The sequence below is a fragment of the Pan paniscus genome, chromosome 19, assembly GCF_029289425.2.
Source record: "Pan paniscus chromosome 19, NHGRI_mPanPan1-v2.0_pri, whole genome shotgun sequence".
Lineage (NCBI taxonomy): Eukaryota > Metazoa > Chordata > Mammalia > Primates > Hominidae > Pan > Pan paniscus.
Window position 1 is genome coordinate 16,998,681 of NC_073268.2, and position 22,717 is coordinate 17,021,397.

The window sequence follows — 22,717 nt, forward strand, 5'->3', positions numbered from 1 at the left end:
ACTGTCTTATAAATGCAAACTCTTGCCTTTTGGGGTAGAGTGCAATAGAGTTTCCCTCTTCCTCCTGATTAGAAGGATACTTTAAAATAAAAAAAAAAAAAAACTTTAGTTATACTGTGGCTTAAAAACATGTTTTTTTCCTAATTGTGTGTTTCCTTGGGATGATTGGGTGAAAGGTGCTGACGGAGATTAATGACACTGAAAAAGGTGAGCACAACTTACAATGAAAAAGAGGACATTTTTGTGGCACAGCCAGTGAAAAGGGGGAAATTCAGGAAGCTATGAGAGGCCTATGGGGGGACCTAACCTACTCTAGGGAATCAGGGAAGACCTCGAAGGGGAAGTAATCTTAACACTGAACAGTATTTTTTTTTTTTTAGACAAAGTTTTGCTCTTGTTGCCCAGGCTGGAGTGCAATGGCATGATCTCGGCTCACTGCAACCTCCACCTCCTGGGTTCAAGCGATTCTCCTCCCTCAGCCTCCCGAGTAGCTGGCACTACAGGCGCCCACCACGACGCCCAGCTAATTTTTGTATTTTAGTAGAGATGGGGTTTCACCATGTTGGCCAGGCTGGTCTTGAAACCCTGACCTCAAGTGATCCACCCACCTCCGCCTCCCCAAGTGTTGGGATTATAGGCTTGAGCCACCGTGCCGGCGTGAGTAGGAATTTTACAGAGATTTGAGGAGGCAGAGATTGAGGACTAAGAAATCATTGGAAATTTGAGGCAGCGGCGATATGATAAAGTTCTCGTGAAGAATCTAAGATTCAAAAATTTTGAGGATGTGTATTACAGAACTGTCCAGAAGTGGTTGATTTTTGGGGGGCCAAGCATCGGGGGCTCGCTTATAAAAATAATACGTTCTAATTTTTTTTTTTTTTTTTTTTTTTTTGAGATGGAGTCTCGCTCCATCGCCCAGGCTGGATCGCAGTGGCTGGATCGCGGCTCACTGCAAGCTCCGCCTCCCAAGTTCAAGCAATTCTTGTCTCAGCCTCCTGAGTAGCTGGGACTACAGGCGCCTGCCACCACGCTCGGCTAATTTTTGCATTTTTAGTAGAGACAGGGTTTCACCTTGTTGGTAAGGCTGGTCTGGAACTCCTGACCTCAGGTGATCCACCCGCCTCGGCCTCCCAAAGTGCTGGGATGACAGGCGTGAGCGACTGCCCCTGGCCCATATGTTCTAATATTCTAGGTTACAACGCTCTACGCTGCAATCTCTCCACCGTTACAGTTTAAAAACTAGAAGTCCCTACCACCCTCGCCTACTGTGCGTGCGCGGCGCGCGGCGCGCGGCGCTTCGGACCTTGTAGTCTTGGACAGACCCCCGAGGCCCATGGTGCCGTGCGGCGGGTCGTTGCGCCTGCGCGGTGCGAGCGGCGGGCAGCGCAGAGTGCGAGGCTCTTTTGTTCGGCTGAGGGGAGGGCCGTTGGCCGGGGCCTGCGGTACGCCGCTTCAGTGAGGGACGCCACTGCGGCCACCCGGCTTGCTGCCTTCCTGGGCGCCACTCCCCCAGGCGACCCGACGCGACGCGCCAGTAGCGCAGCACCGATTCCTCTCGGGCTCTTGGGCGCTGCTCTGAGGTGAGGAGCCCGCTGGAGGCGGGAGAGCTGGGGGAGGGGGCGCGGCGGCGGCGGCGGCGGCGGGAGCCCTGCGTGAGGGGCCGCGCTTTCGAGGCGGAGGTTAGGAGCGGGGAGCGCGCCCGGGTCCAGCGTCCTGCTTTTCCGCTTCCCGCGCTGAGCTCTTCGCCTGTCGCTGAGGCGTCGGTGCTAGCTGCGTGAAGGATGGAGAGGGCGGGGCGCGAATCCTGAGCCAGAGACTGAGTGCTTGGGGGTGGGCCGAGCACTTGGGGGCCGCTCTTCGGGGCCCGGGTGGTCTGGAACAATGTCGCTTGGCTGGGCGGCTGCGGGATAGGGCGGAAGGGGACAGGCTTGAGGCTTGGATAGGCGTGAGGAGGCACTGACGACCGCACAACCCGAGGTTTGTAACTGTATTCGGAAGACGCCGGGTCCGGCTGGGACTGCCAGAGGAACCTGGCTTTGCAGGACTACGGAGGAGTAACGTCGAGTGAATTGGAAGAGGACCCAGGGCCGCACAAGGTGTGCTGATTGGAGGAGGAGATGTGTGGAATAAATTGGGAAAGGGGACACGGAGGGGGAGGGGCAGGCGTTTGCTGGGCCTGACTCTGGAAGGGGAGGAGCTGTTAGGATAAGTAGGGCGGAGATCCCGAGAATATTTCTGTAAGGTATGTAAGAAAAAAGGGGAAAGCAGGCCGCCCTTGCATCCTGATGGGTCCTTACAGTGGGGAGGCTGTAAGAATAATGTGCGAAGAAAGGATGGAATACGCTTTTTTCACTTTTCCAGGTTTCCTACTACCTTCACTCCATGATTCCTTTGGGGAGTTAAAAAAGTTCAAGTGCAGTTCTTGCTTTGATTCAAAATTAGTTCCGTACGTTTTTGTGTGGGATCGTAACTGGTCTCACAAAGGTGATGAAATTGTAAAAATATGTAGATGAGTTAATAGTTAAGGAACGGCGTGAGGTAGTGAGAGATTGTGAGATCGTGTGAGGTGCGAGAAATTGGGAGACATAGGAAAATTATGTGAGATTGTGAGGTAATATTTGTTTCGTGGGCCCTTCTGTTTTTAGCCAGCTTTTCCTTGTTGGAAAATTTGAATAGAGTGAGCTATATTTTACCTCTTTTTTTTTTTTTTTTTTTTTTTTGAGAAGAGTCTTCCTCTGTTGCCCAGGCTGGAGTGCAGCGGTGCGATCTTGGCTCACTGCAACCTCCACCTCCCGGATTCATGCGATTCTCTTGCCTCAGCCTCCCGACTAGCTGGGATTACAGGCACACGCCACCACGCCCGGCTAATTTTTGTATTTTTAGTAGAGACGGGGTTTCACCGTACTGGTCACGCTGGTCTCGAACTCCTGACCTCGTGATCCTCCCGCCTCGGCCTCCCAAAGTGCTGGGATTATAGGCGTGAGCCACTGCGCCTGGCCATATTTTACCTCTTTTTCAAAGTTTCAAATGAGGGTTTTTCATAAATTGGTGTTACATTTAGACGTGTTGGTTTAACGCAATTGAGGTGGAATTTACAAAAAGTTCAGCTATAATCAGTTATATACTAGAACCCCTAGCCCAGGGTAAAGTAGCCTCCTCAATTGTGTTAAGAGTCACATCAGCAGTTTGGAAAGATTGTGAAAGGTCCAAGGCTTTGGAATAGATTCAGGAATACCATGGGGAAATTAATGCCGGTGTTCCTCCCTAGGTGCCTTATAGACTTTTATATGAAAGTGGTGTGATTGAAAAGCACTTGTATTGAAACCGGTGGCACCTTAATGAAGCTTCAGGGGAGTGGAGGACCTGAAGTCGTTTACGGTTTTCCCTGTGGTGATATTTTTCTTCAATGGCTGCTGTATCCTAAATTGTTTCTCATTTAAAAAATAAATAGTAGGGTCGGGCGCAGTGGCTCAAGCCTGTCATCCCAGCACTTTGGGAGTCTGAGGTGGGCGGATCACCTGAGGTCTGGAGTTCGAGACCAGCCTGGCCAACATGGTGAAACCCCGTCTCTACTGAAAATAGAAAAATTAGCCCGGTGTGGTGGCGGGCGCCTGTAGTCCCAGCTACTTGGGAGGCTGAGGCAGGAGAATCGCTTGAACCTGAGGCAGAGGTTGCAGTGTGCCGAGATTGGCGCCGCCGCCCTCCAGCCTGGGCAACAGAGGGAGACTCTGTCTCAAAAAAAAAAAAAAAAGGGCCGGACGCGGTGGCTTACGCCTGTAATCCCAGCACTTTGGGAGGCTGAGGCGGGCGGATCATGAGGTCAAGAGATCGAGACCATCCTGGCCAACCAACATGGTGAAACCCTGTCTCTACTAAAAATACGAAATTAGCTGGGCCTAGTGGCGCATGCCTGTAGTCCCAGCTACTCAGGAGGCTGAGGCAGGAGAATCGCTTGAACCTAGGAGGCAGAGGTTGCAGTGAGCCGAGATCCGCGCCACTGCACTCCAGCCCGGGCAACAGAGCGAGACTCTGTCTCAAAAAAAAGAAAAGATAGATGATAGATAGATAGATGGTGTGTGAAATAAATAGTTTTGAATGTAAATAGAAGCCTAGTGGTAAGTAAGTTACCGTGGTCTTCTGCATTTCTGAATACAGGATACCTATAATTTACAAACTATACCTCTAAAGAAAGATAGCACTCATTCTTGTGCCCATTTTAAGGACTAGGAAAATGTTTCTCTTTGTTGTTCACACCATTTGAAAATAATTCATTAAATTTTGGCATCCTCTAGTGGTTTATCTAGCAAAACCTCCCTTTTTAAAAAAAAAAAAATCCTATCTGCAGTGGTGTAAGAGATTTTGCATTAGATTTGGTAGATTTTCACTTCATAGGTTCTTTCCACGAAGAGTTTCTGGTGTAGAAGGCTAATTGCTAGTTTATGGGCTCCCATAAAATGGGGCCATACTGGCCCCGTCTCTACTAAAAATACAAAATTAGCTGGGCGTGGTGGTGCACACCTGTAATCCCAGCTACTTGGGAGGCTGAGGCAGGAGAATCGTTTGAACCCGGGAGGCGGAGGTTGCCATGAGCCGAGATCGCGCTATTGCACTCCAGCCTGGGCAACAAGAGCGAAACTGTCTCAAAAAAAGAAAAATGAAAAAATGGGGACGCACTTCTTGTTCATTAGTGCCTGGCACATAGTAGGCCGTTCAGATTGTTGATGAATGAATGATGAATAGAGGAGCTTTGAGATCCATTCTGAGAACTCAGCCAAATTAATGTGCATAGTAGTTTGCTTGTCCTGTGTCTGTGACATTTGGCAGAGTTAAGCTGTTGCTTTGCCATGTTTGTCTTAGCCTCAGTTTCTTTGTTTTTGTTTGTTTGTTTGTTTTTTGTTTTTTTAAGACAGAGTGTCGCTCTGTTGCCAGGCTGGAGTGCAGTGGTGGCATCATGGCTCACTGAAGCCTCAACCTCCTGGACACAAGCAGTCCTCCCACCACAGCCTCTTGAGTAGCTAGGACTACAGTCTCATGCCACCATGCATGGCTTCTTTTTTGTAGGGACAGTCTCTGTTGCCCAGAATGGTTAGCTTCAGTTTTGTACTCACTCTGGTACTAAATATAGAAAAGGTTTACAGGCTGTGCAACTGGCCGTTTTAAATACCTCAGGCCTCAGATTCTGGGTTTTGTCAGCAAGCAAATAGCTTGAATATATCTGTTTTAAAAGAATCTTGAAAAATCTTCTGTGTCCTTTGTATTGACCTGAGCAATAATTTACCAGTAGCAATGTCTGTTGAAAAACTGAATAGCCTTTCCAAGGTTATTTGGAGAAGTTACTCAGATATGGACAAATTTAGATCTTGTCAATATTTGCATAGAATAACTTGTATTAAATCTTTCCTGCCTTTAGCATTTATACTTTGATGACCAGAAGGGGGCGACCTAATTTGTCTGTGAAATTGTGCCTTTTAAAATAATAGTTGACACTTTGAGTGCGTAACGGAACTATGGTATTAATTTTTATTTTTTTTTTTGAGACAGAGTCTCGCTCTGTCGCCAAAGCTGGAGTGCAGTGGCGCGATCTCAGCTCACTGCAACCTCCGCCTCCCAGGTTCAAGCGATCCTCCTGCTTCAGCCTCCGGAGTAGCTGGGACTACCAGGGGGCCCCGACAACGCCCAGCTAATTTTTGTATTTTTAGTAGAGATGGGGGTCTTGCCATGTTGGCCAGGCTGGTCTTGAACTCCTGACCAGGCTGGTCTTGAACTCCTGACCTCGGGTGATCTACCCTCCTCGGCCACCCAAAGTGTTGGGATTACAGGCGTGAGCCACTGCGCCCAGCCTATAGTATTAATTTTTAACTGACAAGAATGGTGTATCCTTATGGGGTACAATGTGGTGGCGTTTTTTTTTTTCTTTTTTTGAGACGGAGTTTCGCTCTTGTTGCCCAGGCTGGAGTGCAGTGGCGCAATCTCAGCTTACTGCAACCTCCGCCTCCTCGGTTCAAGTGATTCTCCTGCCTCAGGCCTCCTAAGTAGCTGGAATTACAGGCGCCTGCCACCACACCTGGCTAATTTTTTGTATTTTTTTAGTAGAGATGGGGTTTCATCATGTTGGCCAGGTTGGTCTTCAACTCCTGACCTCAGGTGATCCACCCTCCTTGGCCTCCAAAGTGCAAAGATTACAGGCGTGAGCCACCACGCCCAACTTGTGGTGGGGGTTTTTGAACTTTTATTTTTCTCACACAAATAGAGGCAGGGACTCACTATGTTGCCCAGGCTAGTTTCGAACTCCTGGCCTCAAGTAATCTTCCCACCTCACCCTCCCAAAGTACTGGGATTACAGACATGAGCCACTGCACCTGGCCCACTGTGGTGGTTTTTGTTTTTCTTTTCTTTTTTTAGACAAGTCTTGCTCTGTCACCCAGGCTGGAGTGCAGTGGTGCACTCCACGCAGCTCACTGCAGCTTCCACCTCCCAGGTTCAAGTGATTCTCCTGCCTCAGCCTCCTGAGGAGCTAGGAATACAGGTGCACACCACCATGCCCAGCTAACTTTTTTCGTATTTTTAGTAGAGATGAGGTCTCACCATGTTGGCCGGGCTGGTCTTGAAATCCTGACCTCAAGTGATCCACCCACCTCAGCCTCTCAAAGTGCTGGGATTGCAGGTGTGAGCCACCATGCCTGGCCACTGTGGTGTTTTGATACGTTTCCAATGTAGTCATAATTCTGGTCTAGCTTTCTAACCACTTTTATTTTATCTTAAATTCACCTTTGAAAGATAGCTTGAGGTATCTCTGTGTCCATACTAACATTTGTAGACTCTTGTGGCCTCTCAACCCAAAAATCTGTGTCAAAATATCCATGTCAACATACTCAAGGGGTTTTCCAAGTTTCAGAACACATCTCAGATAAAATTCAAAATGTATTCGCACACCAGCATTCTAGCCTTAGATCCTCTGGAATTCAAGGGCTGGTGTTTCTTTAAAAATGAAACTCCTGACTGGGCGTGATGGCTCACGCCTATAATACCAGCACTATGGGAGGCCTAGATGGGTGGATCACCTCAGGTGGGAACTGAAGACCAGCCTGACCAACATGGAGAAACTCCGTCTCTACTAAAAATACACAATTAGCTGGGCGTGGTGGTGCATGCCTGTAATCCCAGTGACTCGGGAGGCTGAGGCAGGAGAACTGCTTGAACCTGGGAGGCGGAGGTTGCAGGGAGCCGAGATTGCACCACTGTACTCTAGCCTGGGTGAAAGAGCAAGACTCCATCTCCAAAAAAAAAGAAACTCCTGCTAACTGTGTGTGGCATAAGTTCTTGTTTTCTGCTTAGTCAAGTTTTCCATCTGGAAAGCATTTGCTTCGCAAACAGCCACAGCTTACAGACTACAAGCAGTTTAGAAACAAGACTACCACCTGAATATACTACACATGCCTTCACCTGCCTTTTGATGATTGGTATGTAGTTGCTGATTCTTTCAACAAAAGGTACTTCTTTCTTGTTTTCTCTTTAGGGCTTATGGATCAGATTTATCTTGCTGCTTATTCCCTTAAAAGCTTATAGCTTTGGAATTCTATTCCCTGATGCTTCTGAGACAGTCATCCTTTTTTTTTTTTTTTTTTTTTTTTTTGAGATGGAGTTTTGTTCTTGTTGCCCAGGCTGGAGTGCAATGGTGCAATCTCGGGTCACCGCAACCTCAGCCTCCCAGGTAGCTGGGATTACAGGCGTGTACCACCATGCCCGGCTAATTTTGCATTTTTAGTAGAGATGGGGTTTCTCCATGTTGGTCAGTCTGGTCTCCAACTCCCGACCTCAGGAGATCTGCCTGCCTCAGCCTCCCAAAGTGCTGGGATTACAGGCGTGAGCCACCGCGCCCCGCCTGAGACATCCATCTTTATTGTCCATATAGGGTTCAACAACTTGTTCAGGTTCCAGACCTACCTTTAATTGTATGTGCAAGTAAAAATAGAAACAATGCTTTGGGAACCCCAAAGAAAAGAGAAATATTATTTAGCTAGGTTGGGTAGGCTTCATGGAGAAAGTAGCATTTTTAAGCTGAGTCTTGAAGAATGGATAGGATTTTGACTGTTGGCCCTGTACAGGAGCACACTACTTTCTTTTTTCTTTCTTTTTTTTTTTTGAGGCAGAATCTTGCTCTGTCACTGAGGCTGGAGTGCAGTGTCAAGATCTTGGCTCACTGCAACCTCTGCCTGCCTGGTTCAAGTAATTCTTGTGCCCCACCCTCCCAAGTAGCTGGGATTACAGGCATGCACCACCACACCTGGCTAATTTTTGTATTTTTAGTAGATATGGGGTGTCACCATGTTGGCCAGGCTGGTCTTGAACTCCAGGCGTCAAGTGATCCACCCGCCTCGACTTCCCAAAGTACTGATTTATAGGTGTGAGCCACCAAGCCCAGTCAGGAGCACACTTTTTTTTTTTTTTTTTTTTCCTTTGAGACAGAGTCTTGGTCCGTCACCCAGGCTGGAGTGCAGTGGCGCGATCTCAGCTCACTGCATCCTAACCCCGTTTTCCGGATTCAAGCAATTATCGTGCCTCAGCTTCTTGAGTAGCTGGGACTACAGGTGCGCCATGCTGGCTAATTTTTTTTTTGTATTTTTAGTAGACACGGGGTTTCACCATGTTGCTGGGCTGGTTTCAAACTCCTAGCCTGAAGGATCCACCCACCTCGGCCTCCCAAACTGCTGAGATTACAGGTGTGGGCCACAGAGCCCAGCCCACACTTTTTTTTTTTTGGAGACAGAGTCTTGTCCTGTATCCCAGGCTGGAGTGCAGTGGCGCAATCTCGGTTCACTGCAGCCTTCACCTTTCCCAAGTTCAAGGAATTCTCCTGCTTTAGCCTCCTGACTATCTGGGATTACAGGCGTGTGCCACCACACCTGGCGGATTTTTGTATTTTTACTAGAGTTGGGGTTTCACCATCTTAGCCAGGCTGATCTTGAACTCCTGACCTCAAGTGATCCACCTGCCTTGGCCTCCCAATGTGCTGGGATTACAAGCATGAGCCACTGCGCCCTACCAAGCCCACACTTCTTTTTTTTTTTGAGACAGAGTTTCACTCTTGATGCCCAGGCTGGAGTGCAGTGGCACGATCTTGGTGCATCGCAACTTCCGCCTCCCAGGTTGAAGCGATTCTCCTTCCTGAGCCTCTGGAGTAGCTGGGATTACAGGCATGCGCCACCACACCCAGCTCATTTTGTATTTTTAGTAGAGATGGGGTCATGTTGGTCAGGCTGGTCTCGAACTCCTGACCTCAGGTAATTCGCCTGCCTCAGCCTCCCAAAGTGCTGGGATTACAGGCGTGAGTCACCATGCTGGGCCTAAGCCCACACTTCTTAATACTTAATAGATGAGCAAAGCTATGGAGGAAACATAGGATATGTTCAGGTTGTGGCCAGGTTATAGTCTTTGACAGGAATGTAGATTTTGTGAGGGAAGAAGGGACATAATTAGTCTGGAATAAGAACCAAAGAATATAAGTGTTACACTGAGGACTTTGGCCTTTTGTTTTAAATGGGAGGAAACCTTGTAGAAAATATTTCCTATTCAGTCAGCTACAGCCCAAACTGGTTTATATGTGTCACATTGCCTTTGTTTACAACAGTTCCTGAAGCCAAATTGCCCTACCAGTACACCTTTTCAAATGCTAGTAAAGCCTGGTTTCAAACTCAGCTTTTCAAAATGTTTACTGATGCCCTCGCCAGTTCTTCCTCCAATCTCCTATAGTGCGTTTATGGCTACTTTTTATTGCTTATACTGCTTTTGGTAATTATGTATGCTTGCCATTTCGGACTCTCACTTGAACTTGCATTGTTTACCTTTTTGTATTTTTTTTTTTTCGAGACCTGTCTTCTGTGTCTTTTTTTTTTTTTTTAATTTTATTTTTGAGACAGAGTCTTGCTCTGTTGCCCAGGCTGGAATGCAGTGTCGTGATCTGGCCTCACTGCAACCTCTGCCTCCTGGGTTCAAGCAGTTCTCCCTGCCTTAGCCTCCCAAGTAGTTGGGTAGCTGGGATTACAGGCACCTGCCATCATGCCCAACTAATTTCTTTCTTTCTTTTCTTTTTTCTTTTCTTTTTTTTTTTTGAGACAGAGTTTTGCTCTTGCTGCCCAGGCTGGAGTGCAATGGTGTGATCTCGGCTCACTGCAACCTCTGCCTCCTGGGTTCAAGCGATTCTCCTGCCTCAGCCTCCCGAGTAGCTGGGATTACAGGCATGCGCCACCACGTCCGGCTCATTTTGTATTTTTAGTAGAGACTGGGTTTCTCCATGTTGGTCAGGCTGGTCTTGAACTCCTGACCTCAGGTGATCTGCTGACCTCGGCCTCCCAAAGTGCTGGGATTACAGGCCTGAGCCACCATGCCCGGCCTAATTAATTAATCTTTTAGAGATAGAGTCTCACAGCTGGGTGCGGTGGCTCACGCCTGCAATCTCAGCACTTTGGGAGTCTGAGGTAAGTGGATCACGAGGTCAGGAGTTCGAGACCAGCCTGGCAAAGATGGTGAAACCTTGTCTCTACTAAAAATAGAAAAATTAGCCAGGTGCAGTGGCGGGCACCTGTAATCCCAGTTACTCAGGAGGCTGAGGCAGGAGAATCCCTTGAACCCGGGAGGTGGAGGTTGTGAGCCAAGATAGCTGCACTCTAGCCTGGGCAACAGAGCAAGACTCCCTCTCAAAAAAAAAAAAAGAGAGAGAGAGAGATGGAGTCTTGCTGTGTTGCCCAGGCTGGTCTGAAACTCATGGCCTTAACCACTCCACAACCCTTGCCTTGGCCTCCTAAACTGCTAGGATTACAGGTGTGAGCCACAGTGCCTCGCTAATTTTATTTTTTTTTTAATAGATAGTATTAAAAGCTAGAAGATCTGGTCGGGCATGGTGGCTCAGGCCTGTAATCCCAGCACTTTGGGAGGCCGAGGCGGGCAGATTACCCGAGGTCAGGAGTTCGAGACCAGCCTGACCAACATGGAGAAACCCCATCTCTACTAAAAATACAAAAGTAGCTGGGCATGGTGGCGCATGCCTGTAATCCCAGCCACTCGGGAGGTTGAGGCAGGAGAATCACTTGAACCTGGGAGGCGAAGGTTGTGGTGAGTCAAGATGGCACCATTGTATTCCAGCCTGCGTGACAAGAGTGAAACTGCATCTCAAAAAAAAAAAAAAAAAAAAAAGATCTGGCTGGGCATGGTGGCTCACGCCTGTAACCTGAGTACTTTGAGTGGTCGAGGTGAGTGGATCACCTGAGGTCATGAGTTCGAGACCAGCCTGGCCAACATGGTGAAACCCCGTCTCTACTAAAAATACAAAAATTAGGCCTGGTGTGGTGGCTCACACCTGTAATGCCAGCACTTTGGGAGGCTGAGGCCGGTGGATCACCTGAGGTCAGGAGTTTGAGACCAGCCTGGCCAACATGGTAAAACCCCATCTCTACTAAAAATTCAAAAAATTAGCTGGGCATGGTGGCACGTGCTTGTAATTCCAGCTATTTGGTGGGGCTGAGACAGGAGAAGCACTTGAACCCTGGAGGCAGAAGTTGCGGTGAGCCAAGATCATGCCCCTGCACTCTAGCCTGGGCAACAGAGTGAGACTCTGTCTCAAAAAAAAAAAAAAAAAAAAAAGCTGGGCATGGTGGCGGGCACCTGTAATCCCAGCTACTTGGGAGGCTGAGGCAGGAGAATCGGTTGAACCCCAGAGGCGGAGTTCTAAAGTGAGCCGATATCGCACCACTTCATTCCTGCCTGGGCAACAAGAGTAAAATTCCATCTTAAAAAAAAAAAAAAGCTAGAAGATCTGCAGTTATGAACTTTGATAGCCATTAACTGACTAGATCTTCAACCTAAACTGGAGTTAAAAGAGGGGGAAAGAAAATGGAATGGTAAAAAGAACTAGATGGAAAAAGGAATGAAGTAAGAAGTGATATGCAAAATAATTGTCATCTTCTCCCTGCCTCCCATTCCCTCAGTCTAGTCGAGGTCTTTCCACCTGGCCATGTTTCTTTTCCTCAGATAAAGCAAGCTCATTCTCACCTTAGGACTTTCAAACCAACTATTCCCTAAACTTGGAGTGCTTTTCTTATTTTGGCTGAGTTGTCTCCTTGTAGTTCGGGTTTCTGTTTAAATGTTATTCTAAAGAAATTTGCTTTGTAACATTTATCAGTAATATTTTCTTGTTTATTGTCTGTGCCATGCTTTGCAAACACATGTGTGCACACACTCAATAGTGCTCACTCACTTGTCTGCACTAGAATAATAAGGTCTAAGAGATCAAGGATTTTGTCTGTCTTGTCTACCCCATTTTTCCAGCACCTCACACGTAATAGGTGCCCAGTAGATAATTGTTATGTGAATGAATACAATAGGAGCATGTTCATACAGAGTTAACCCAGTCTGGGGCTCTAGGGAAGGAATTCTAAGGAAGTGACATTTAAGCTAAGGAAATTGGTTAAGTGAAAAGTTGGGCAAAGCGCAAGGTAATGATGATTGATAGGTGTAGGTGCAGGGGCCTTCAGCTCAAATGCCCACAGATAATGATGTGAAGAGATAGATTTTCATTTTGAAATCACTGGCTAGTGTTGAAAATGAATTGGATCAGGAGTTATCCATTGCAAGAGATGATGGTGGCTTCGAATAGAGCAGCAGCAGTGGGGCTAGAAAAAAGTATGAATTGGAAGATATTTAAGATATAAAATTACCAGGATTTAGTGAGAGACTGGATATGGAGGATGAGGAATCAGAGCTGATTCCCATATTTTTGTCTTGAGTACAGCAAAAGCTATATGAATTCTGAGACTGTTTATTTAATTGGGTGATTGGCTAGAAAAAAATATATACATGTAAATAAAAACTGAGGTTGAAATCACAATCTTCAAAGTTTCTTAAGGAACTTTACTGTGTGGATTACCAAAACTGATTTTTGTACTTACATAGGTCATCAGAAATCTTAAAATTTTTGTCACAAATAACCGGGCGTAGTGACTCGTGCCTGTAATCCCAGCACTTTGGGAGGCTGAGGTGGGCAGATCATGAGGTCGAGATCGAGACCATCCTGGCCAACATGATGAAACTCCATCTCTACTAAAAATACAAAAATTAGCCAGGGGTGGTGGTGCACGCCCTGGAAGGCTGAGGCAGGAGAATTGCTTGAACCCAGGAGGCGGAGGTTGCAGTGAGCCGAGATCATGCCACTGCACTCCAGCCTGGGTGACAGAGCCAGACTCCATCTCAAAAAAAAAAAGTCACAAATAAATTTCGTTAAAATTTTCTGTTTGTATCCAGAATTTACTTCCTTTCTTTACTCCTTGGAAGGTAAATTCCTTTTGCCATTTATTTATTTATTTAGAGACAGAGTTTCACTCTTGTTGTCCAGGCTAGAGTGCAGTGGCACGATCTCGGCCCACTACAACCTCCACCTCCCGGGTTCAAGTGATTCTCCTGCCTCAGCCTCCCAAGTAGCTGGGATTACAGATATGTGCCATCATGCCCAGCTAATTTTGTATTTTTAGTAGAGATGGGGTTTCACCATGTTGGTCAAGCTGGTTTCAAACTCTTGACCTCAGGTGATCTGCCCACCTCGGCCTCCCAAAGTGCTGGGGTTACAGGCATGAGCCACCGTGCCCGGCCTCCTTTTGCCATTTATTACACAAACTTTGTGACTTTATTCTCCTCCCTGGGCCAGATAAATGGAAAAGCAAAAGAAATTCCTGCACTTTCGGTATATGCAATGTGATTTCTGTTTCTGGCAGCTCTTCTGTCTCAGTCCTCCAGAAATAAGGTCTTGGTTTCTCTGTTTTGTAGTTCTTGGTTCATTCATAGTAGCCATATCTGGGTTCTTCTTGAGTGTTTTCTGGAACTGCTCTGCTGTTTGGAGAAACCAAGTCATGAATTTCAGCCAGATCTGTAGGACAAAAATGTTGTTTTCTCATTGAGTTTTCTCAGTGCACTGGGTTTCAGAGAGCTATCTCTGAATATATACTGCTCTAGCAGTGTATAATGAAGAAGTAGAGTGTATGTGCAAATATATAAATAATTAATGCCAGGGGTCATAAAAGCTAACCTCTCAGGGCCGGGCATGGTGGCTCACGCCTGTAATTCCAGCACTTTGGGAGGCCGAGGCGGGTGGATCACGAGGTCAGGAGATTGAGAGCATCCTGGCTAACACAGTGAAACCCTGTCTCTACTAAAAATACAAAAAAAATTAGCCGGGCGTGGTGGCTGGTGCCTGTAGTCCCAGCTACTTGGGAGGCTGAGGCAGAAGAATGGCGTGAACCCGGGAGGCGGAGCTTACAGTGAGCTGAGATCACGCCACTGGACTCCATCCTGGGCGACAAAGCGAGACTCTGTCTCAAAAAAAAAAGAAAAAAAGCTAACCTCTCAGTTATCGCATGAGGGTCATTAAGTCTGTTTTACAGATGAAGAAACTGAGTTATATAGTAACTATACGTGACTACCTATAAACATAAAGTTGAGAGGTCAGAGAAGTGAAAGATATTAGGGGCCAAGGCTTGGAATCGTGACAGTTGTGCTTTGCTTATTGTCCTGGTGTTTGATTAAACAGGTCTTTCACTGAGAAGCAGACCACACAGGAACCCTAATCATGCTTCTGGTGCTCCTGTTACCTTTCTTCTGGTGAAAGGGACGCTGAGGATCTTTTAAGCAGTGCTCTTCCAGTTTCATTGCTGTACAACAAAGGTCTAGACTGGATGGTGTTGAATGTGATATAGAGGAGGTTTTGTTTTCAAGCACATCAGTTGTTACTTCCCTTACTGCTTCATCATTATTCTAAATGTGATGGGGAAAATAAAATGTTCACCAGCATTCTAGCGAACTATGAGAACTGATTTTTTTTTTTCTTTTTGAAACAGAGTTTTACTCTTGTTGCCCAGGCTGGAGTGCAATGGCACGATCTCGGCTCACCGCAACCTCTGCCTCCCAGGTTCAAGCGATTATCTCAGCCTCCCGAGTAGCTGGGATTACAGGCATGTGCTACCACGCCCGGCTAATTTTGTGTTTTTAGTAGAGACGAGATTTCTCCATGTTGGTCAGGCTGGTCTTGAACTCCCAACCTCAGGTGATCCCACCTCGGCCTCCCAAAGTGCTGGGATTACAGGCCTGAGCCACCGTGCTGGGCCCCGAGAACTGATTTATGTCTGCAGTAATGTGTGTAATTTCACTTGAGGAATATGGTTTTTGCCAATCCTCTTACAGCAGTAGCTTTTATCCAAGAATGTTCATCAAAATCACCTGTGGAGCTTTGAAAGCTGCAGATGCCTGGCCAGGCACGGTGGCTCATGCCTGTAATTCCAGCACTGTTGGAGGCCGAGATGGGCGGATCACGAGGTCAGGAGATAGAGACCATCCTGGCTAACACAGTGAAACCCTCTCTCTACTAAAAATACAAAAAAATTAGCCGGGCGTGGTGGCAGGCGCATGTAGTCCCAGCTACTGGGGAGGCTGAGGCAGGAGAATGGCTCGAACCTGGGAGGTGGAGCTTTCAGTGAGCCGAGATCACGCCACTGCACTCCAGCCTGGGCGACTGAGTGAGACTCTGTCTCAAAAAAAAAAAAAGATGCAGATGCCAGCTTTTAAAATTGAGCTATGAATTAATTACTCGATTCAGATTTATACTGTTCCTGGATTCCTTGGGATACTATAAACAAGTTTTGGGGTTTTTTGTTTTGTTTTGTGTTTTATTGAGACAGTCTTGCTGTGTCGCCCAGGCTGGAGTGCAGTGGTGTGATTTTGGCTCACTGCCAATGTCAAAACAGCATTCTTCATTATAATAAAAAAAGGAAACCATACAGTGGAATACTATGGCAGCTGTTAGGGATGGAGATCTTTATGGAATAATGTCAAAGATACATTGCATTGTATAAAATGGTAAACTGGTGCTTGCTTAAGCAGCACATGTACTAAAATTGGAACGATACAGAGAAGATTAGCATGGCCCCTATGCAAAGACGACACACAAATTCATGAAGCAGTCCATATTTTTAAGTATTTTTTTAAAAAATTCAACAGTAAGAAATTTTTATTTATTTATTTATTTTGAGATGGAGTCTCGCTTTGTCGCCCAGGCTGGAGTGCAGTGGCGTGATCTTGGCTCACTGCAACATCCGCCTCCCGGGTTCAAGCGATTTTCCTGCCTCAGCCTCCTGAGTAGCTGGGATTACAGGCATGCGCCACCACGCCCGGCTAATTTTTGTATTTTTAGTAGAGATGGGGTTTCACCATGTTGGTCAGGCTGGTCTCGAACTCCTGACCTCGTGATCCACCCACCTCGACCTCCCAAAGTGCTGGGATTATAGGCGTGAGCCACCACACCTGGCAACAAGAAAACAAATTTTTTTTTTTTTTTCAGACGGAGGCTCGCACTGTCTCCCAGGCTGGAGTGCAGTGGCGCGATCTTGGCACACTGTAACCTCAACCTCCCAGGTTGTAGCAATTCTTCTGCCTCTGCCTCCCAAGTAGCTAGGATTACAGGCGCCTGCCACCACGCCCAGGTAATTTTTTGTATTTTTAGTAGAGATGGGGGTTTCACTATGTTGGCCAGGCTGGTCTCAAACTCCTGACCTTGTGATCCGCCCGCCTTGGCCTTCCAAAGTTCTGGGATTACAGGCGTGAGCCACTGCGCCTGGCCACATTATATATTTTTGTAATTGAATGTTAATATATGATTTTAATTAGAAAAAATTAAAATAACTGCTTTAAAAACACCACTTCCTCATGTATTCGCTGTGGAGTGGGGTCTAGGCATCTGTATTTCTTCTTTTTTCTGTTTTCTTTTTTTTTTTTTTTTTTGAGACTGAGTCTCGCTCTGTTGCCAGGCTCTGGAGTGCAGTGGTGCAATCTCAGCTCACTGCAACCTCTGATTCCCCGGTTCAAGTGATTCTCCTGCCTCAGCCTCCCAAGTAGCTAGGACTACATGCGTGTGCCACTATGCCCGGCCAATTTTTGTGTTTTTACTAGAGACGGGGTTTCGCCATGTTGGCCAGGATGGTCTCGATCTCATGACCTCGTGATCTGCCTGCCTTGACCTCCCAAAGTGTTGGGGTTACAGGCATGAGCCACTGCGCCCAGCCTTTTTTTAAATTTTTTTTGAGATGGAGTCTCACTCTGTTGCCCAGGCTGGAGTGCAATGGCATGATCTTGGCTTACTGCAACCTCCGCCTCCCGGGTTCAAGCTATTCTCCTGCCTCAGCCTCCTGAGTAGCTGGGATTACAGGTGCACACCACCATGCCCAGCTAATTTTTGTATTTTTAGTAGAGACTGGGGTTTCACCATGTTGGCCAGGCCGATCTCAACTCCTAACCTCGTGATCCACCCACCTCGCCTCCCAAAGTGCTGGGATTACAGGCGTGAGCTATCACACCCAGGCAGGCATCTGTATTTCTAAACTCCATAGGTGATTCTGATTCTCATAGAGGTGAAGGTTCTTGACTCAGAGTTCGCTTTCCTCTGAATTTTTTTTTTTTTTTTGAGATGGCGTCTTACTCTGTTGCCCAGGCTAGAGTGCAATGGTGTGATCTGGGCTCACTGCAACCTCTGCTTCCCAGGTTCAACTGATTCTCCTGCCTCAGCCTCCTGAGTAGCTGGGACTACAGGCACCCGCCACCACGCCCAGCTAATTTTTTGTATTTTTAGTAGAGATGGGGTTTCACCATGTTAGCCAGGATGGTCTTGATCTCCTGACCTTATGATCTGCCCACCTCTGCCTCCCAAAGTGCTGGAATTACAGGCGTGAGCCACCGCGCCCGGCCATTTTTGTTTATTTATTGTTTTTTTCTTTTTCTTTTTCTTTTTTTTGAGACGAAGTCTCACTCTATAGCCCAGGCTGGAGTGCAGTGGTGTGATCTAGGCTCAAGGCAGCCTCCGCCTTCTGGGTTGAAGTCAAGTGATTCTCCTGCCTCAGGCTCCCAAGTAGCTGTGATTCCAGATGTGCACGACCACGCCCAGCTAATTTTTGTGTTTTTTAGTAGAGACAGGGTTTCACCATGTTGGCCAGGCTGGTCTCAAACTCCTGATCTCAGGTAATTTGCCTGCCTCAGCCTCCCAAAGTGCTGGGATTACAGGTGTGAGCCATCATGCCCAGCCCTGACCAACATTTTAAATGCCTCACCTTGGCATTTAGCTAGAAACCCTACTGGTTTAGTTTCTTAGGTCTGTAGGTGTTACCATGGCCTCACATTTATAATTTGGTTTTTCAAACTGGCAAGAAATCAGAATCGTGGAAGTTCCTAGCATAGCACTTCATAGTTCATGTTTATGGTGGCAGCCAAGAGCTGTGGCCATACTGGCTTCTTGAAGCCTTCTCGTACCCTTTCACAGTACAAACTATTTCAAACCAAAATGAAATGCCTAAGCTTGTGTCTGTTATGTTACTGCCTTCTGCAGTCAAGTAGCATTGTTGCTTCTTTACATTTTCTAGCTCCTCAGTGCAGGGGTGGAGGGTGGGTGAGGAAAATGACAACAGTACTCTTTCTCTTAAAATTGAGCTATGAATTAATTACTCTTGATTCAGATTTACACTGTTCCTGGATTCCTTGGGACACTGTAAACAAGTTTTGGGTTTTTGTTTTGTTTTGTTTTTTATTGAGACAGAGTCTCGCTGTGTCACCCAGGCTGGAGTGCAGTGGCGTGATTTTGGCTCACTGCCAATGTCTGCCGCCTGAGTTCAATTAATTCTCATGCCTTAATCTCTCGAGTAACTGGGACTACAGGTGCATGCCACCGTGACCAGCCTATTTTTTTTGTATTTTTAGTAGAGACGAGGTTTCGCCACGTTGGCCAGGTTTTTCTTGAACTCCTGACCTTAGGTGATTCTGCCCTCCTCAGCCTCCCAGAGTGCTGGGATTATAGGCGTGAGCCACCGCGCCTGGCCTGGTTTCTTAAAATTGACATTTTCTCAGTAGTTCTCTCTCTAGTCTGCTTGCTAGATGTTTAACTTCAAAAATTCTACACTATGTAGCACTTGTCAATTTAAAAGACTCAAAAGACTGCTGGGGCATTAAAAACCCAGCTTTGTTTCTGTCTGCAGGTTTAATAAACAATGAATACCTTCATATTCCAGAAACCAATTAAAAATCTTTTTTTTTTTTTTTTAACAGAGCCATACCTTTCAAGGTCTTTTCTGAGAAAAATCATTACCAGTCACTTTCTTATTTACCAGTGACAAATTGTAGGGAGGAGTCATCTTAAGAGACCTCTGTGTCCTTTCCTTATACAGGCTGGAGGGATATTACCCTGTAAGTTTGTGGCTAGCTGCTAGTTTTATGTGTTCAACAGGGCATTTAGCCTAGCCTTGCTAGATGGCCTTACTGAAGTGCAGTGCTTCATTTAATTGTGTGACCTTAGGTGATCTACTTCATCTAAATTTGGTCTATTTGTGAGGCAGAGATAACATCTGAATGGCTTATCTCACAGGATGGTTTTGAAGATTAAATGAGATAATGTGGTAGCACTTTGTAAACTGTAAAGTATAATGCAAATGTAAAGTATTATTTTTCTAGGAATCTTCAAATGTAGCAGACTCGGCAAATGTTTAGGTAAAAATTATGGCAATGCTAGATTTCTTTGTTTACAATATTGTGATATAAACCATACGAGTTGGCTAAGTAGGACAACTGAGGATCTCAAACTGAGGTTTGAGTACATACTGTAAAACCATACTCCCCCATTTGTAGTCCAGTCAACTCAGTTACTAGCTTCAACTAGTAACTCTTGGGAGTACTGGGTTTTTTTTGTTTTTTTTTGTGAGACAGAGTCTCGCTCTGTCGCCCAGGCTGGAGTGCAGTGGCACGATCTCGGCTCACTGCAAGCTCCGTCTCCTGGGTTCACACCATTCTCCTGCCTCAGCCTCCCAAGTAGCTGGGACTACAGGTGCCCGCCATCACGCCCAGCTAATTTTTTGTACATTTAGTAGAGACGGGGTTTCACCGTGTTAGCCAGGATGGTCTCGATCTCCTGACCTCATGATCCACCCACCTCAGCCTCCCAAAGTGCTGGGATTGCAGGCGTGAGCCACCATGCCCGGCCGGGAGTATTGTAAATAATAAATGAGTAGGCAGGGCGCCATGGTTCATGCCTGTAATCCCAACACTTGGGGAGGCCAAAGCGAGAGAATTGTGTGAGGCCAGGAGTTTAACAAGCTTGGCGCCCGGCACAGTGGCTCACGCCTGTTATCCCAGCACTTTGGGAGGCTGAGGCGGGTGGATCACGAGGTCAGGAGTTGGAGACCAGGCTGAGCAACATGGCGACCTGTCTCTACTAAAAATACAAAAATTAGCTGGGTGTGGTGGCACGCGCCTGTAATCCCAGCTACTCAGGAGGCTGAGGCAGGAGAATCGCTTGAACTCTGGAGGCGGAGGTTGCAGTGAGCTGAGATTGCACCACTGCACTCCAGCCTGGGTAACAGAGCAAGACTCCGTCTCAAAAAAAAAAAAAAAAAAGGAAAGAAAGAGAAGCCTGAACAACATAGGAACACCTTGTCTCCACCAGAAAAAATTGAAAAAATTAGCCAGGTTTGGTAGTACAAGCCTGTAGTCCCAGCTACTTGGGAGGATGGCTTGAGCCCAGGAGGTCGAGGCTGCAGTGAGTTATGATCAGGCCACCGTACTGGGCAACAGAGCGACACCCTGTGTCTAAACAAAATTTTTGAAATAAATGAGTAAAGTGTTTGTAATAGTACCTGGCACGTAATAAGCACTCACTATTATTAGATACTTCAGTGAAACTTTGCAGATAAACATGGCTGGTTGAACTACATGGTTCTACTCCTTTTGAAAATCTCACACAAGTAATGGTCAAAGGATTTTTTTTTTTTGGAGGGGGGATGGAGTTTCGCTTTTGTCGCCCAGGCTGGAGTGCAATGGCGCAATCTCGGCTCACTGTAACCTCTGCCTCCCAGGTTCCAGCAATTCTCCTGCCTCAGCCTTCCAAGTAGCTGGAATTACAGGCGCCCACCACCACACCCAGCTAATTTTTTGGATTTTTAGCAGAGACAGGATATCACCATGTTGGTCAGGCTGGTCTCGAACTCCTGACCTCAAGTGATCCGCTCACCTCGGCCTCCCAAATTACTGGGATTACAGGCGTGAGCCACCACGCCGCCTGGCCAATAAGAAGATTTTTAAAGAGACAAGAAAAATAGGAAAAAGACAAGTAGAGATGTCAGAAAACAGCTGGAAAACTAGTTACTGACCAGAAAAAGCTAAAAATTAAGTAGGACTGGATTTAGGAAGAGCCAAGAAGGTACAACAAACCAGTTTGTGTCACAGGATTCTGGAAAGGCCACTAGGTACCCCTGACAATAGGGGTGCAGGTAGAATTTACAAAGTGGTAATTGACCAGGCATGATGGCTTACACATGTAATCCCAGCACTTTGGGAGGCTGAGGCGGGAGGATCACTGGAGTCCAGGAGTTCAAGAACAGCCTGGGTGACATAGTGAAACCCTGTCTTTAAAAAATAAATAAATAAATAAAAATTAGGCCAGGTGCAGTGGCTCATTCCTGTAATCCCAGCACTTTGGGAGGCTGAGGCAGGCAGATCACCTGAGGTTGGGAGTTCAAGACCAGCCTGACCAACATGGAGAAACTCTGTCTCTACTAAAGATACAAAATTAGCTGGGCATGGTGGTGCATGCCTAATAATCCCAGCTACTTGGGAGGCTGAGGCAGGAGAATCGCTTGAACCTGGGAAGCCGAGGTGGTGGTGAGCTGAGATCGCATTGTTGCACTCCAGCCTGGGTGACAAGAGCGAAATTCCGCCTTAAAAAAAAAAAAAAAAAGATAATTGTGTCATTAAAAAAAAATAAAATTACCTGGCACAGTGGCTCACGCCTGTAATCCTAGCACTTTGGGAGGCTGAGGTGGGCGGATTACTTGAGGTCAAGCGTTTGAGACCAGCCTGGCCAACATGGTGAAACCACGTCTTTACTAAAAATACAAAAAAATTAGCCAGGAGTGGTGGTGTGCATCTGTAGTCCCAGCTACTCGGGAGGCTAAGGAAGAGGATCATTTGAACCTGGGAGGTGGAGGTTGCAGTGAACTGAGATTGCGTCACTGCACTCCAGCCTGGGCGACAGAGAGAGACTCCATCTCAAAAAAATAAATAAAATAATAGATCATTTTTCCTTTTTTTTTTTTGAGATGGAGTCTCGCTCTGTCCCCCAGGCTGGAGTGCAGTGGCATGATCTCGGCTCACTGCAAGCTCCGCTTCCCGAGTTCACGCCATTCTCCTGCCTCAGCCTCCCGAGTAGCTGGGATTACAGGTGCCCGCCATCACACCCAGCTAATTTTTTGTATTTTTAGTAGAGATGGGGTTTCACCGTGTTAGCCAGGATGGGCTCGATCTCCTGACCTCGTGATCTGCCCACCTTGGCCTCCCAAAGTGCTGTGATTACAGGTGTGAGCCACCACACCCAGCCTCTTTATCATTTTTTTAAAGACAGTCTTGCTTCATCACCCAGGCTGGAGTGCAGTGGCACAATCACAGCTCACAGCAGCCTCAACCTCCTGTGCTTAAGCGATCCTCCCAGCACACCCAGCTGATTATTTTTTGTAGAGATGAGGTCTCACTACGTTGCCCAGGCTGATCTCAAACTCCTGGGCTCAAGCAATCCTTCTGCCTAGGCCTTCCAAAGTGCTGGAATTACAGGTGTGTGCTGCCGAGCCCTGACCTCTCTACTGATTTTGACAAATAG

The 22,717-nt window shown here is 46.8% G+C and overlaps 1 protein-coding gene and 1 non-coding gene across 3 annotated transcripts in view; both read left to right on the forward strand.

Annotated features, from left to right (window-relative positions):
* The first annotated feature begins 1,265 nt into the window (after positions 1–1,265).
* CBX1 (chromobox 1) overlaps positions 1,266–22,717 on the forward strand; it is a 33,803-nt gene continuing 12,351 nt past the window's right edge. The window contains exon 1 of one of the 2 annotated variants that reach the window (XM_003827494.3): positions 1,266–1,580. The gene's annotated coding sequence lies outside the window, so the exon portion shown is untranslated. Of the gene's footprint in view, positions 1,581–1,620; positions 2,097–22,717 lie in introns of those variants that run through there. The other variant, XM_008952845.4, reaches the window with a different exon arrangement.
* Positions 15,903–16,009, forward strand: LOC112437716 (U6 spliceosomal RNA). Its single transcript, XR_003026260.2, has one exon. It is a non-coding gene; the product is annotated as a U6 spliceosomal RNA (small nuclear RNA).